Source organism: Colius striatus, unplaced genomic scaffold, assembly GCF_028858725.1.
Source record: "Colius striatus isolate bColStr4 unplaced genomic scaffold, bColStr4.1.hap1 scaffold_34, whole genome shotgun sequence".
NCBI lineage: Eukaryota > Metazoa > Chordata > Aves > Coliiformes > Coliidae > Colius > Colius striatus.
This window is the reverse complement of record NW_026908518.1, coordinates 1,357,631-1,375,278: the sequence shown is the minus strand read 5'-3', so window position 1 is coordinate 1,375,278 and position 17,648 is coordinate 1,357,631.

The window sequence follows — 17,648 nt, the reverse complement described above, 5'->3', positions numbered from 1 at the left end:
ATCAATTTGCCAATAATCTCCTGGTTCCACTCCAGTTTTTATTTTGCCCATCTGTGCCCTTTTTTTTTACTATTGGATTGTTCTTTAAACAAATTTCACATTTCACAATTACTCATTTGGCCATTTCCAACATTTGTATTGATATCACACTTTTCAGAAGCTGAGTCATAGCTTCTGCACCCCAATGACACTCCCTGTGCTTTGTTTGCAAAACCTCTCTCATGACTAAGGGAGGCAACACTACCTGACCTGTACTTGTCGTCCACCATCCTTCTGAATTTTTCTCTGCATTTAGTAACTCAGACAATTTCTCATCCTCCCCGGAATGTTTTGGTGGCTCCCTAGGAAGCGCTACTGTTCTGGTGGGGATGATTGCCATTTGTGAGACTGTGTGTTGTGCTATTTTACTCTCCTTGAGTTCCCTGTCTGATGTACTTTACAGTGCATGATTGTTGCTTGAACTGGTTCCTGCACTGCCACTAGCAGTTGCAAGATTTCCTTTTGATGCTTATTGTTTGTTCCCTGGGAAGACAGTCGTCCTCTTTCTTTCCACAGGGTGCCATGGACCTGACTACTCCAAAAGCATATTTTGAATCAGTCCAAATACTAACTCGTTTTCCTTTACTGAATTCCAAAGCACTTCTCAATGCAATCAGTTCTGCCTTCTGTGCAGAAGTTGTGCTTGACAATGCATTTGCTTCTATTATCATGTTTTCGGTTGTTACCACATATCCTGCGTGGCGAGTTCCATTCATGACGAAGCTGCTGCCACCTGTGAACAGTTCCCATTCTGGGTTTTCAAGAGGATCATCCTTCAGGTCCTCTCTGCTGGAATATGTATGTTCAATGGTTGCAATGCAGTCATGTTCCAGTTGTTGCTCTTCCTGTGAAGTGCTCAGAAACACTGCAGGATTTAGAAGGTGAGTTGTTTTCAACACCACATCATCCTGCTCAGTGAGAATTACCTGGTATTTCATCATTTGGCTCGGGGATAACCAATGTCCCCCCTTTTGCTCCGAGACTGTGGTTACCATATGTGGGACATAGACTGTAACAGTCCTTCCCAAGGTCATCTTTCTTGCTTCTTGGATCAGTGTGACAGTGGCAGCTACTGCTTGCAGGCAAGAAGGTCATCCCTTGCTCGCCAAGTCCAGTTGTTTGGAAAAATATCCCACCAGTCTCTTCCAGCTTCCTAGTTTCTGTGTCAGAACTCCTAGAGACAAATGCTGGTTTTCATGAACAAATAACTGAAAGTCTTTGGCTCAATCTGGCAAGTCTAAGGCTGGCGCTGTCATCAGAGCTATTTTAAGCTTCCGGAAAGCTTCCTGCTGTTCTTCGCCCCATGTAAAAGGGGTAGATTTTTGGGCTTCATATAATGGTTTGACTATAAGACCATAATTCATGATCCAGAGCCTGCACCATCCTGTCATTCCCAAAAATGCCCATAACTCCTGCACAGTGTGTGGCTCCAGAATAGCACAAATCGCTTCCTTTCCATTTGTGCCCAGCCTCCGTTCTCCTTTTGAAATTTCAAGGCCCAAATAGATCACTGTTTGGCTGCTATTTGAGCTTTTTCTTTTGATACCTTGTACCTGTTTAATCCCCAAAAGTTTAAAAGTTCAATGGTTACCTGTATCCAGGCTGACCTTTCCCTTGTGGCAATTAGGGTGTCATCCACATATTGGAGAAGCAGATGCTCTGGTCTCGGTTTCACTGTCATTTCGTTAGTCCAGAGTTCCAGTTCTTTTGCCAGTTGTCTTCCAAAGATAGTCGGGCTGTTCTTGAATCCTTGGGGTAGCCGTGTCCATGTTGACTGCACCTTGCATCCTGTTTGGGGGCTTTCCCACTCAAAAGCAAATAGTTTATGACTTTCCTTTTCCAAAGGGATACAAAAGAAAGTATCTTTTAAATCAAGCACTATAAACCACTGATCATTTTCTCTCAGAGCTGTGAGTAAGGTATATAGATTTGCTACAACTGGATGTGTATCTTTCACAATCTGATTTATGGGCCTTAAGTCCTGAACTAACCTATACTCTCCATTCAATTTCCGTACTGGTAAAATAGGTGTGTTATCCTCTGACTGACATTCTTCTAGAATTTGATATTTCAGAAATTTGTCAATTGGTACTTTTAATCCTTGTTTTGCCTCAGGTTTTATTGGGTATTGTCTCACCCTGACCGATTTTACTTTTTTTTTCATTTCAGTTTTTACTGGTTGTGTCAATTGTGATTTTCCTGGAATCTCAGTTTCCCACACCATTGGGATCGCTGCATTCTCCACTTCTGGAGGTAATTCTAGCACCTTTAGTTTTTCTTTTATCATCAATATTTGTCCTGTCTTTGATGCAAATATTTTTAGTAACAAGTCTCCATTTTCAAAGACAATTTGTGCATTTAATTTAGACAACAAGTCCCTCCCCATCAGGGGTATGGGACATTCTGGAACATACAAAAATTCATATGTTATCACTTTATTGCCAAATTGTAAATTTAAGGGTTGCAAAAATGGACCATTTTCCTCTTTCCCTGTGGCTGCCGCAATATTTGCAGTTTCAGTTCCTATTGTGCCTCTACATGTATTTAAAACTGAATGCATTACTCCCATGTTTATATTGGGTTCTGTTCTCTGTTGGTTTTTTTTTTTCCTTTTTTTGGTGGGGTTTTTTTCCTCTTTTTTGTTTTTTTTTTAATCTTTCTCACTTTATCTGGATGCTCCTTATAGTATTGACCAGTTGATTTTTTCTCAGAGAATTAAATCAGAAGGTGAGAAAGGCACTTTCATGTGTACTGGTTCACCCTGCCCAACCCCTTGCCTTAATGGGGCAATTATATGCTGTTTGATTTTAGAATTTAAGGGGATCTTTAAGGTGGTTATTAAATGAGTACAGCATTGAGTGCTCATGGACACCAATGAGGAAGATTCTGTGTCAGAGTCCTCATTTTTCCACATTACTACTATCTGGACAGGGCTGGGAGCCCTCCCTAGAACCAGCCCTCCGGGATATATCCTTGTCAGGTTGCTGGGTCCCTGTTCAGGTTCATGTTGGGGAGCGGGTAAGTGAGAGGGGGTGTATATATTGGAACAGATCTTCCCCCTTAAGGGTCAAATGTTTAAGACACATTTTTGCTGCAGTGCATGGGGAGCAATGGTTTTCAACCTTTTGCTTTTCTGCTGTGAGTGACATTACCCAATTTGTTCATTCAGATTAAAGTCCTCTGGAGAGCCTGTTCCAGTGCTTCACCTTCCTCTTCCGCGGACGTTTGACATCACATCTGAACACTGCAACAGTGCTCTGTGACATCACAGGACGTGTGGGCCCTGTAACAGTGCTCTGTGACATCACAGCACTCCATGGCACTGTAAGAGTGTTCTGTGACATCACAGCACAAATGGACATTGTTACAGTGCTCTGTGACCTTACAGCACATCTGGGCACTTCAAGAGTTCTCTGTGACATCACATCTGGGAGCTGCAACATGGCTGTGTGATATTGCACCACATGTTGGTACTGCAACGGGGCTCTATCATTGTAGCACATGTGGGAATTGCAGAGAGGCTGTGTGATATCACAGCTCATCTGGGCACTGCTACAGTGCTCTGTGACATCACAGCACCTCTGGACACTGCAACAGTGCTCCATGACATCACAACACATCTGGGTACTGCATCCAGGCTGTGTGACATCATAGAATCCTAGAGTGGTAGGGGTTGGAACGGACCATCAGAGATCATCTAGAGCAACCCCCTCCTCCAGAATCAAGTTCACCTAGATCAGGTCGCACAGGAACGTGTCCAGGCTTATGCTGAAATCCTCCAAGGAAGGAGACTCCACAAGCCCTGTGGGCAGCCTGTTCCAGTGCTCCGTCTTCCTCTTCCGCAGACGTTTGACATCACAGCACAACTGAACACTGCAACAGTGCCCTGTGACATCACAGCACAGGTGCGCACTGCAACAGGAGTGTGTAATACAACAGCCCATCTGGGCTTTACAGCGGTGCTGTGTGACATGACAGCACTTTTGGGCACTGTAGCAGTGCTCTAAGACTTCACATCATATCTGGGCACTGAAACGGGTTTCTGTGGCATCACAGCAGACGTTGTCACTGCAACAGTGCTCTGTGACATCACAGCACAACTAGGTACTGCAGCACGGCTGTGTGACATTGCAGGAGATGTGGGCATTGCAGAGGTTGTGCTGTGTGTATTGCATCACAGCAGATCTGGGCACCACTACACTGCTCTGTGACATCATTGCTTATCTAGGCACTGGAATGGGGCTCTGTGACATCACATCACATCTGAACACTGCGGCAGTATTCTGTGACGTCACATCACCTTTGGGCACTGCAACAGTGCTGTGTGACATCACAGGACGTCTGGGCACTGTAGCAGTGCTCTAAGGCTTCACATCATATCTGGGCACTGAAACAGGACTCTCTGACATTACAGCACATCTGGGCACTGCAACAGTGCTCTATAACATCATATCTCAACTGCACACTGCTACAGTGCTCTGTGACATTACAAGACATCTGAGCACTCAATCACTGCTGTGATATATAACAGCATCACTAGGCACGGCACGGTGCTCTGTGACATCACAGCACATCTGGGAAAGGCAGCAGTACTCTGTGACATCACAGAACATGTGCACAGTGCAACAGGACTGTGTCACACAACAGCACATCTGGGCTTTGCAGCAGGGCTGTGTGACCTTACAGCACATCTGGGCACTCCAGTAGTGCTCTGTGACATCACAGGACGTCTGGGCACTGGACACACACTGCTCTGAGACTTCACATAGTATCTGGGCACTGAAATGAGACTCTGTCATCACAGCAGATGTGGGCACTGCAACAGTGCTCTGAAACATCCTATCACAAGAGGACATTGCTACAGTGCCTGTGAGATCACAGCACAAGTGGGAACTGCAGTGGTACTCTGTGACATCACAGCACATCTGGGCACTGCAACAGTGCTCTGTGACATCATAGCACATCTGGGCCCTGCAACAGGGCTGTGTGACATCACAGCACATCTGGGCATTACAAGGGGGTGTGTGAAATCAGAGAACATCTAGGCACTACAACAGGACCGTGTGGCACAGCAGTACACGTGGGCATTGCAGAGGATGTGCGGTGTGCGTCGCATCACAGCACATCTGGGCAGTGCTACACTGCTCCGTGACATCATAGCATATCTAGGCACTGGAACGGGGCTGTAGGACATCACAGAAAATCTGGGCACTGCAACAAGAGTGTTTGACATCACATCACATCCAGACACTGCCGTGGGGTTCTGTGACGTCCTAGTACTAGGCAGTGCAATAGTGCTCTATGACATCACAGCACATCTGGGAAAGGCAACAGTACTCTGTGACATCATAAGACGTCTGCACTGCAATAGGACTGTGTAACGCAACAGCACATCTGGGCTTTGCAGCAGGGCTGTGTGATATGACAGCACATCTGGGCACTGCAATAGTGCTCTGTGACATCACAGGACGTCTGGACACTGGACACACAGTGCTCTGAGATTTCACATAGTATCTGGGCACTGAAATGAGACTCTGTGACATCACAGCAGACGTGGGCATGGCAACAGTTCTCTATAACATCACATCACCTCTGGATGCCTCAACAGTGCTCCGTGACATCACAGCACATCTGGGTACTGCATCTAGACTGTGTGACATCATAGAATCCTAGAGTGGTAGGGGTTGGAAGGGACCATTAGAGATCATCTAGAGCAACCCCCTCCCCCAGAATTCAGTTCACCTAGATCAGATTGCACAAGAAAGTGTCCAGGCTTGTGCTGAAATCCTCCAAGGAAGGAGACTCCACAAGCCCTCTGGGCAGCCTGTTCTGCAGGGTTTCTTTTTCTTTGTGCAGGGGTTCTTCTTTGTTGCATGAAACGGGAGTGACCAGATGCCAATCTGATGTGCATCAACTCCAATTTATTGTCACATCATCATCACTTCTATACCTTTTCCAAATGCTTTGTACGTGCTACAATTCATGGCAAATAGTTAATACTAAGCATCACGCACTATGCATAAGGCCTCAAAGTTTCATTTTGGTAACAACTTAAACACCAACCTCACTGTGTTTAAACACCATCCTTATTGTGCTTAAAACATCAGCCTTATTGTGTCTAAAATATCACCCCATCTGTTCGGCCTTCAGTTAGTTTTCTCTCACACTATGGTTATGCTTACCTTACGTTTAGTTACCTTTATATTATTGTTAGTTACATATGTTACCATTTATTAGTCAAGTACAGTCAATCATACAATGCTAAATTGAATGCTATATTCAGTCCTCTAACAACGCTTGGTTTAATGTCCTGTCCTATCTTCTTGCTTTGACCTTGTTTCTGTTACAATCTGCTGTTTCGGTTTTCCCCTTGCTCAAGCTTGCTATGGATGTGGACGAGGAGGTGCAAGCCGGTCCATCACAACTTTATCCGTCCATAATTAACCTCAACTCCCATTGAAAAAATACAAACTGTCGGTAGAAGTTATACCACTGCGTATGAGAGCTACTAGAAAGCAGGAAGGAAGACCCCAGCTACAGTTGTACGTAGGTCCCATTGTAGACTATCAGCCAGCACTGTGTCCCATTTGCAGCTGCTTTCCTGTGGGAGCTATCTTCAGTCCCACTCCTTTGGACTGCTCAGCTCCCATTGAAAAAATACATGTTGTCGGTTAAGTTATACCACTGAGTATGGGAGCTACAAGAAAGCAGGAAGGCAGACCCCAGCTACAGTAGTAAGTAGGTCCCCATGCAGTCTATCAGCCAGCACGGTGTCACATTTGCAGCTGCTTTCCTGTGGGAGCTATCTTCAATACCACACTCTTTGTCTCCTCATCTCCCATTGAAAAAATACATGTGTCTGTTAAGTTACAGCACTGCGTATGGGAGCTACAAGAAAGCAGGAAGGCAGATCCCACCTATGTGGGGAGTTTTGTGGAGACTTGGCTAGAGAAAAGAGGACATGATAGAATACAGCTGGTTAGGCAGTAAGCATTAAGCGATAAGATAGTGGACTCCTGCTCAAGGCCGTGAGAGCAAGAGAGCTGTATGATAACAGGATGAGAAAGCAGGAGCTTAGTTTGGGTTAAGCAGCCACACGTATCTGGAGTATGTTGAAACAAGGGCGAGGTTTGCACCTAACTGGGAACCAATGATGAGCTTAGCTTTTGCAATATGTATGAGCCTGATTATTGTATCTATAAAAGAGTTGTATCTTTGCAAATAAAGTTGAGACTTGTTGCACTGCAGGGTGGGCTTGTCTCCCGTCGTCTTCAGCAAATGGTGACCCCGACGTGATACGCAAAGGACGTGATATACCGACTGGGCGCCACGGCGGAGCGACGAAGGGGTTCGGGTCCTATGCAGCAAGGACGGCAATAAGCGTGAAAATTGGGAACACGCCGTGCCCTGGGTGACCGTATAGCCGAGCCCGGCCGATACGTGCCGCCGGACCTTGAAGGGCTGCAGCAGCGCGCTGACAAATAGGTGTGGAAAGGCAAGCGGCATATGATTTATTTACTGCATTCTTGCAGAAGCGGCAGATAAAGGGTATAGATCTGCAAAAAGACCTACCAGGGTTGTTAGCTTATGGGTATGCTAAGGGAGTGTTTCAGAATCCACAGACAGTGCATGAATTGAGCGAATGGCGTAGATTTGGGGATTTGCTGTGGGAAGCTACCCTGGAGGACGATGAGATAGCTGAAAAGTTAGGGAAGTTTTGGCGGATAGTGCACAATGAGTTGTTGCAACATCAGGCAGAAAAGAAGGCTGCTGAGCACGCATCAGCAGCACAGAGTAAGAACAAAAACGATGAGCGTGACTGGTTCCAATCCACCCCGCTGGCTCCTACCGTCTCAAAAGTAATGCTCCCCACCCCGCGTGTAGAAAATGACCCTGGAGGCACGGACGGGGTACGAGAACCATATGAGCCATCAGCCCCTCCCGAGGAACAAGAGTGCCGGCCTAAAGAGCCCCCGCCTCCCCCCCCCCCCCCCACTTAGTGAGCCTGTCCCTGGGGCAGAGAGTGAACTGGCAGAGGCACCGACAGTAGTGCCGGGAGAGGTGCCGAGAGCAGCGCCGGGAGAAGCGCCGGGAGAGGTGCAGAGAGCAGCACCGGGAGAGGTGCCGGGAGAGGTGCCGAGAGCAGCACCGGGAGAGGCGCCGGGAGAAGCGCCGGGAGAGGGGTTGAGAGCAGCGCCGGGAGCAGCCCCGAGAGTAGTGTTGGGAGCGGAGCTGAGGCGGATGATACCGAGAAAAAAGAAAAAGGTTCTTCTCTACACAAGAGTTTTACAAAGTCAGGGAGGCGAAGGGGCTTCAGAGCAGAGCCCCCGCGGGAGAGCTGCTTCCCATTCGAGCCCAACCCGCCGAGTTACCCCTGGGACGACTCGCAGGGGAATGCCGAGCGGGCAGAGTCGGGCGGGGATGCAGCGCAGGATGATCAGAGGAGAGTGGGGGAGCGCGACCCCGTGTTACACTCGATACCATCGGGCATGTGAGGGGAGACAAAGAAAACACGGGAGAGAGTAACAGCGGCTGCGCCGCCGGCGCCGGGGCCGGCACGGAGTGAGCCAGACCCCCCCCGCCCCTTCCATCCGCAGCCGCCGCCGCGCAGCCGCTTCCCGCGCCCGGTCGGTGTCTCCGGAGCCCCCCCACACACACCGCGACGACACCGCCGGCCCCGGCCCTCACGGACTGCTGGGCTCGTCCTTTCCATCCTCAGTCCCTTGCCTCAACGAGTGTAAAAACTGTTGGTCGTGATGTTGAAAGCTGCAGGCTTTCGCTCCAAGCCCGGACGGCGAACACCCCAAGGAAGACGAGAGACCGGCTTGTTGCAAAAGCAAGAGGTGAGCTTTATTGCGGAGCTCCGGGCCGTCTCGTATCTCACGCAGGAGATAGAGGAGGCGGCCCCGAGGCTTTGCAGGTAGGGGTTTATATATGCTGGGGATGAGGGACGGAAAATTCCAACACACGCACACAACTTCCCCTTAACCCAGGTGCCCTGCTGGCAAGGTGGGGACAATGGATCCAATTCTCTGAGAAATGTTTCTCAGCCCCTGCGGTTTCTGATGCAATGGCCAGGGTTGGTTTCATCATCCTTTCTCGTGGCCTAGTCGGCCTTGCTGTGACTGAGCCTCACGGGCTCCATTTTATTTCATTTTATTCTTTCAGAACAAGTTGTTTTCTGTTGGGATTTAGAGGGGAAAAGTGCGGGTTTGTGGGAGTTGTGAGGGATGACATGAGGTGTGCGGGCAAATCTGAGAGGAAAAGTGAGGTTTGGGTGGCATTTCTGAGGGAAAAGGTGGGATGTTGGTGGAGTTTTGAGGGAAAAGATGAGAGTTTTGGGTATTTCTGAGGGAAAAGGTGGGATTTTGGTGGAGTTTTGAGGGAAAAGAGGAGAGTTTTGGGTATTTCTGTGGGAAAAGGTGGGATTTTGGTGGAGTTTTGAGGGAAAAAGTGAGGTTTTGGTAAATTTTTAAAGGGAAAAAGTGGGGTTTGGGTGGATTTTTGAAAAAACCAAATGTTTTGCTGGGGTTTTGAGGGGAAAAGTGGGGTTTTGTGGAAATTCTGAGGGTAAAAGTGGAGTTTGGGTGGTGTTTTGAGGGGGAAAATGGGGTTTTGGTGGAGTTTTGAGGGGAAAAAGTGGGGTTTGGTAGAGTTTTGAGGGGAAAGGTGCAGTTTTGGGGAACTTCTGGGGGAAGAAGCGGGGTTTTGGTGCAGTTTTGAGAGAAAGAGTGGTGTTTTGGTGGAGTTCTGAGTAAAAAAGCGAGGTTTTGGAGGTCTTTTCAGATGAAAAGTGGGTTTTGGGTGCTATTCTGAGGGAAAAAGTGGGATTTTTGGGAACTGCTGGGTAAAAAAGTGCCATCTTGAGGGGAAAAGTGGAGTTTTGGAAGTGTTTTGAGGGGAAAAAGTGGGGTTTGGGTGGATTTTGAATGCAAAAAAGGGGGGAGTTGGTGGGGTTTTGACGGGAAAAGTTGGGTTTGGGGGAGTTGTGAGGGATAAAATGAGGTGTTGGTGCAGTTCTGAGACGAAAAAAAAGGATTTTGGAGGAGTTTTGATGATGTAAAGTGGGGTTTGAGTACATTTCTGAGAAAGAAAAGTGGCATTTGGGTGGAGTTTTGAGGGAAAAGATGAGGTTTTGGGGCATTTCTGAGGGAAAAGGTGGGGTTTGGGTGGTGTTTTGAGGGAAAAAGCAGGGTTTTGGTAAATTTCTGAGAGCAAAAGTGGGGTTTAGGTGGAGTTTGGATGGAAAAAGTGAGATTTTGGAGTAGTTCTGAGGGGAAAAGAGGGACTTTGGGGAAGATGTGAGGAGAAAAGGGGTTTTGTGTGAGTTTTGAAGGAGCAAGTGGGGTTTTGGGGGAGTTCTGAGGGATGAAAAGAGGTTTTGGGGTAATTGTGAGGGAAAGCAATTGGGATTTGGGTGTAGTTTTGAGAGGAAAAGTGGGGTTTTGGAGCAATTCTGAGGGGCAAAGTGGGGTTTTGGTTTATTTCTGAAAGGAGAAGTGGGGTTTTGTTGGAGTTTTGGGAGAAAAAGTGGGGCTTTGGTGCAGTTTTGCAGGGGAAAGCTGGGACTGAGTACATTTGCGAGGGCAAAGAGCGGTGGAGTTGTGGGCTAAAACAGGGTTTTGTTTCAATTCTGAGAGAAAAAGTGTGGGTTTGTGTGGAGTTTGCAAGGAAAAAGTGGGTTTTTGTTGGGGTTTTGAGGGGAAAAGTGAGGGTTTAGGGGAGTTCTGAGAGATAAAATGAGGTTGGGGGCAATTCTGAAGTCAAGTGAGGTTTGGGTGGCGTTTTGAGTGGAAAAATGGGTTATTGGGGAACTTAGGTGGCAAAAAGTGGGGTTTTGGTAGAGTTTTGAGAAGAAAAGTAGGGTTTGGGGGGTGTTTGAAGGGATAAAATAAGGTTTTGGTGCAATTGTGAGAGAAAAAGTGTGGTTTCAGTGGAGTTGTGAGGGATGAAAGGAGGTTTTTGGGCATGTCTGAGGGGAAAAGTGGGGGCTTTGGTGGTTTTCTGAGGCGACAAAAGTGGGGTTTTGAGGGTATTTCTGTGGGGAAAAGTGTTTGATTTGGTAGAGTTTTGAGAGGAAAAGCGAGCTTTTGGGGAAATCCTGAGGGGAAAGTGTGAGGTCTGGGTGGAGTTGTGAGAAAAAAAGGAAGGTTTTGGTAACTATCTGAGGTCCAAAGTGGGGATTTGGCTGGAGGTTTGAAGGAAGAAGCTGTTTTCTGTTGGGATTTAGAGGGGAAAAGTGCAGGTTTGTGGGAGTTGTGAGGGATAACATGAGGTGTGGGGGCAAATCTGAGGGGAAAAGTGAGGTTTGGGTGGCCTTTTGAGGGAAAACAGTTGGGATTTGGGTGGGATTTGATAGAGGAAAAGTGGTGTTTTTGAGCAATTCTGAGGGAAAAGTAGAGTTTTTGTTTATTTGTGTTCTGGTTTAGCAAGGAGCAGCTTTTGGCTTAGTAACAGGGGGAGCGGGTTGCAGTGAAGACCCGAGAAGGAGTTTGCGGACTCTCCCCCGGCTCCTGGGCTCACACCCACCTCCGCCCGGCTGGGCCAATCTGGCGCCTCTGCCAGCACTATTTAGGGGACGGGAATTTGGAATGCGAGGCAGGAGGTGTAAGAGTGACACGAGATGGAGGCGACCACGCGGACCCTTCAGCCAGAGAAGGAGGAAGGAAGGAGAAGCAACAGACCAGAGACCCCTCTGCAAGCCGTGGCGAGAATGCAGCTGTGCCCCTGCAGCCTGTGGAGATCCATGGCAGGAGCGAGAGTTCCCAGCAGCTCCGTGTGAGTGAGCCCGGACGGGAGAGGGACTGTGTGGGGAGGGGCCATGGCCCAGGCCGTGCTGGAGAGCCTGCATGCCGCAGAGCAGCCCCACACGAGAGGCAGAGACGAGCTGCAGCCTTTGGAGTCAGTGGGCATCGGAGCAGCCCGTGCAGGGCTGCCATGCGTGTGAGTTACCCCACGGACTCGCAGGGAGGGCTGGTGTGGAGTTCACCCGTCCTGAGGAGGGACAAACGGCAGAAGCTATCGGGAACAGACTGACTGAAACCCCCACTGCCTGCCCCCCCGAACCGTTCAGGGGGGGACAAGGTAAAAACCCCGGGATCAGGGCTCTGAGCCCGGGAAGAGGGGAGGGGTGGCAAGAAGGTGTTCTTCAAAACGCTGGTTGGAGTCTTCATTGATGTATTGCTCTGTGTTGTTTCATTTTGGTTATGTTTTGGGTTTTTGGGGGTATGTTTTAGTTGATGTTGCATTAAATTGGTTTTTTTTTCTGTTTTCTTCCCCAAACCCAGTGGCCTGGTCTGCTTTGTCCTGAACCTTAAGCAGTAATTAAGCTCTCCCTGCCCTTGAGCAATTCTCAGCCACTTGGGTACTCCTGGCTAATCATGGTCTTTGTTCCCTGATGGGCCTAAACCAGGACAATTTCTGAGAGCAAAAGCGAGGTTTTGTTGGAGTTTTAGGAGAAAAAGTGGGTTTTGGTGCAGCTTTGCAGGGAAAAGTGTAGTTTGGAAGAGTTTTGAGGGGAAAAGTGGGGATGGAGTACATTTCTGAGGGCCAAAAGCAGTGGAGTTGTGGGATAAAATGAGGCTTTGGTGCAATTCTGAGGGGAAAAGGTGGGATTTGGGTGGAGTTTTGAGGGGAAAAGTGGGGTTTGGGTGGATTTGTGGAAAAACAAGTGTTTTGGTGGTGTTTTGAGGGGAAAAGGTGGTGTTTTGGTGGAGTTCTGAATGAAAAAGTGAGGTTTTGGAGGTATTTTCAGAGGAAAAGTGGGTTTTGGGTGCTATTCTGAGGGAGAAAGTGGGATTTTTGGGAACTGCTGGGTAAAAAAATGCCATCTTGAGGGAAAAAGTGGAGTTTTGGAAGCGTGTTGAGGGGAAAAAGTGGGGTTTGGGGGAGTTGTGAGGGATAAAATGAGGTTTTGGTGCAATTCTGAGAGAGAAAAAAAAGGATTTTGGAGCAGTTTTGATGCAAATTGCCTTTGCATCAGGCCAGTGCAGAGAGCCTCAGGTTCCATCAGAAATCATCTGCTGGTTGTTTCAAGTGCAGAGCAAAGAGTCTGGATAAATGTCCAGCAAGAACTGTAAAGGGAGAATCCCAGGCAACAAATGTGAAAAGGGGGGTGGAAAAGGGAGGGAGAATTCTCAAGTCCAGGTGGCCAAAATGTCAAACCAAAGCCAAAGTCAAGTCCCCAGGAGATCAACCGAAACTTGTCACCACTACAGTGAGAGGGAGACTTTTAAAACACCCATTGTTTGCTCTTCCAGATGCTGGGTTAGTGAGGAAACACTGGGCTGGAGAAGAGCAGGAAAGAACAGGCAGCTGCGTCATTGAAACACCATCACTCAGTTTTGCTACTACCCAGACGACAGCCAAAGTATGTGCTGTAGAAGATACCACATCTGATGTTTTCCTTTATGTGACAATAAAAGGTGAAAAGGTAAGATATTTTTCTCTCTACAAACCTCTTTGTTCACTCTGCTGTAGAAGTTGTAACTTTGTGACAAATTTAAGACCGAAAAGTGTTATTTGCAAGTGAATTTTGTAATTTGCCATATACAGTAGAAGTGCAATCATTAACTTACTAGAAGATTTATTTTCTAAATCTGTTGTTTGTGAACTTTGGAATGAATTCTGTGAGGTGGAAACTTGTGAACCGCTTTGGAAGATATTGACAAGCAAATGAAGTCCCCCAAGTACTTCAGATGAACAACTATGTGAATTTACTGTACTCTTGTCCTTCTTTGTGATACACTTAAAGATATTTCAAGAAGGCAGTTGCATGGTGTTATGAAAATAAATACAAGTTCATATGTGCATAAGGCTGAATTCCCAAACAGTTGGGAGAAAGGAAGAAAGCTCGTTGCACTTACCAAAGTGCGTAACTCCTGCTAAATCTCTGCTGCAGCTACTGTCAGACTTAAGCAGCTGCCTAGTAGACAAAAATAAATGTGTTTGAAAACTGCTGCCATTTGGAGTATTTTACCAAGACTTTTAACATTAGAGCTGTGGTGTTCACTGTAGACAATAACTTGGATTACATCTTAATTTGAATACCTTCTCTGTTCAGAATCACAGTTGGCAAGTGTCACTTCTCTCTGAGCCAGTAAGAACTTTGAAGTTGAATATTGTTTTTTCCTGCCAGGTTTGGATGCACTCTGAATCAAAGGGACATAAAACTAAGATAGTTTTTCTAAAAATGTTTAAAGCTGATAGAAAACTGAGCACAGAATTTTAGGCAAAAGCATGAAACTGGTAAGTAACACCTGTTTGGAGAACATAGAGGAAGATATGACCAACTTTCCTGCCCTGGAATGAGTACTCTTCAGAAAGCATTTGTACATACTGCATATGTCTTCCTGTTGTCTCCAGCTTCAAATAAATTCTAAAGCAGTATGTGATGGTGACTTGCTTGTTGATTCTGGTCAGTCAAATACTTGGGTTTTTTAGGTATGCATTAATGATGATCTCGTCTTAAGCAGCTTTGCTCATTTTGAGCAAGCTGAAGAGAATGCAATGAGTTCAGCAGATTATCAGGAGACCCAAACATCATTAAATCTTGACTCTCTTCCAATGAAAGTTGTTAATCCTGCACTTGATTTGAGGACAGTGCTGCTCCAGCAGAAGGTATCAACAGATCCTGAAACAAGTGGGAACCGTGTGTGTTGGCAGCAATCATTCATGCAGTGCATCGTTTGTCTTTACCTGGATATATTGAACTACTGTATCAGTTGGAATCCAACAAGTGGAACAAAAGGTATCCTAACAAACACTGCCTATGTATCAGACTGTACAAAGAGCAATCAAATCAGCAGATGCAGGAATATTCTAAAGCATTTTGTACTTGATAAGACAAAGGGTGAGTTGCAGGGTCATTTGTTGATATGCTGAAAAGCATTAGATACTGTTGAAATAACTTGTAGCATTGATCAGTGATACCTTACTGTTTGATTTGAGTTTAGAGGGATTTCTCTACACAAAGGTAACTTGAATGTTTTCTGTGAGTTGTCTTGTTTAAAACAGACTGGAATCACTATAAATATCCTCTGTCCTTGTTCACTCGGTTCATTTGCATATCTTTATGTAAATACAACTGTCTTTTGGTTGTTCTTTTTGCCATTAGAAAATGAGACAAGCAGAGAAAGAAGTCAGTTGCAACCAACTGTAAAAACACTGGCCTTTCATAGATTCAGATAATCACAAACGTGTTTCTGCATCTTTTAAAATTGTCTTTCTAGATCTTGCTGTATCTGGTTCTGTTCATGAAAAGACATGACAAAGCTCCAACACAGATGACAGTGAAACTACCACATCTGTAAGTGTTAGATTTTCTATTCAAATGTCAGAATGAAGTTAAGCATCTGTAAGGCGGATTAGGAATACTGTAGTCAGCTATCACGTCCTTTTCTGTAACAAATCTGGGACTAACTCTTGATCTAGTTAAAAGAGAACGTTGTCCTTCAAGTTTGTGGTTCTGGTGGTTTTGGTTTTTTAGATTGCAACGATGGACTTTGAACAGGTTGTGTCTCCTTTTGTGCTCACTTGCTCTAGTGCTGTGAAGATGTGTAGTGGTTTTGTGTGGCCAGCTTTTGGTAGTTGTTGGGGGAATACAGGGGCAGATTCTTCAAAGAAAGAGCTGCCAGAAGCTATAGCTTGAGCTGTGAACATGAACTGATTCTCCTGTGTGGTTGATGTTCTTGTTGCATGCTTGATTCTTAATGAAGAAAATTCGGTTAGGTAACAAAACCACCTTGAGCTCAGTAATCTTTTTTTTCTAAAATGTTGCTCTTAAACAGTATTTTACTGCCAGAAAAGGGTTTGTCTTTTCTTGATAGATTGTCAAAACAATCCCAGGATTGCCTTTCAAGGAAAATCCAGCAGTTCACACAGACAGGTATGGTACAGTATGTTACATATTTGAACCAATTGTGTAGTCAGATAATTAGGAGCTGTAGTATGTTTCCAGTTACTCTTCTTAGACAGCTAAAAGGGCAGAGGGTAAGACAAGATGTGTGCACATGGTATTGGGGAAGGAGGCCATTATTAGCTGCTGATACTTATCCAGACCACAGTAAAAATAGCAATTCTTTCTAAACAAGGCTGTGATGAGGCAGTACGTTTCTGCACACTCAGCATATTCAGTTGCCTTCTTTTATTCTTAGTGTGATTTATAAAGTTTTCAAGCTGAATGAAATCTGACTGAGTTGACTTGTGCAAGGCTTTTATTATGCTGCAAATCACTTGCTGCATATGTAAACAACCTGAGGGGTGTTTTTAATTCAAGTTTTAACTGTTGCAAAGATACATTGTTTCATGGTTTTGCAACTTTAAGAAACCTTTTTCCAGCAGTCCCATCTGATTTTCTTCTGAAGTTGAGGAACCCACCAATTGTCTTGGTTAAAAAAACCTTCGGGTTATTTTCAGATACCTAAAAATTAATAGTAAATTTTACATCCAAAATGGTACTTTTTGATTTCTTCTTTCATATTTGAGGGGTTTTGTTGGCACAGGTGATACATCAGAGATATTTTGTAGGTGAACTGTTTCGTGCCATTTTAGAAATATTGGTGATATTTATCGATTACACTTTCCTTTTGCATTTACATTGAATTTAATATTTGTATATTTCTCAGGCTTCAGCAGTGCTTAAATTCTGATCCTTTGAAGACACATAGAACTGAAAATGAGCAACAGGTAATTCCAGGATATAACTTCCATTTAACCTCTGCAAACGTGTGTCATATATGTGGAAGATGTGGGTAGTGTCGAGGCTACAAGAGTGGTCTTTGTGGAGGGATTCTGTGGAGGGACATCAGGGACTGAATCCAGCCACATCAGCAACAAGACCAGACCAAAGGTCAGCAAGCCAGCAAAGTTGATGGTGCCTCTGTGAAAATATGAAGGGCAAAAAAAAATGCAGGGGAAGAGACAAAACGAAAAAAAGCAAGAAACAGAGGCAATGGCCAAGTCAGGGGACAGTAGGAGTCTCAGCACTGTTCTGTGTGACGTGTGTGTGAGTTGTACTTCATTTGTACTTCAGTTGTACTTCTAATGCATTAGATCACAGAAACATAGACTTACTGAGGCTGTAAGGGAGCACTGAAAATGGCTCACACAGCTCCAAGTAAGACAAGATGTTTCTGCTTCTATGAAACTTTTGGACCTTTCACCGTGTGTTGCTGCACATCCATTTGTCTCCAGCTTGGTGCACGGTTCCTCGGGCCTGTACCATCTGCATTGAAGAGGTGATATGGTGTTAAAAGCTTCTGTTTGAAGCATTGAAAGGCCTGTTTTGCGCATTTTAGTTTTGCCCTAAATTCTGAAATAGTACAATGACTAAGATTCTAAACAGTTGTCTCATGCTCTACTGTAACTCTTTTGTACATACACACCTAGCCACTAGCACTTATCTTGTGTCCTGGGTGGAAGAAGGCACAACTTGTTTTTGAGCTACTGAAAACATACCAGAGATGCTCCAGACAGCTTCATCCAATGTTGTTAATACTTGGGCAGAACAAAGAAGCAGCTAAAAGTGTGAAAATCTGAGGAAGTAAGAATACTTCTGTCGTCTTAATGACACTTGAATGCAATGTAGGCTGTCTTAGTTGCACAAAACT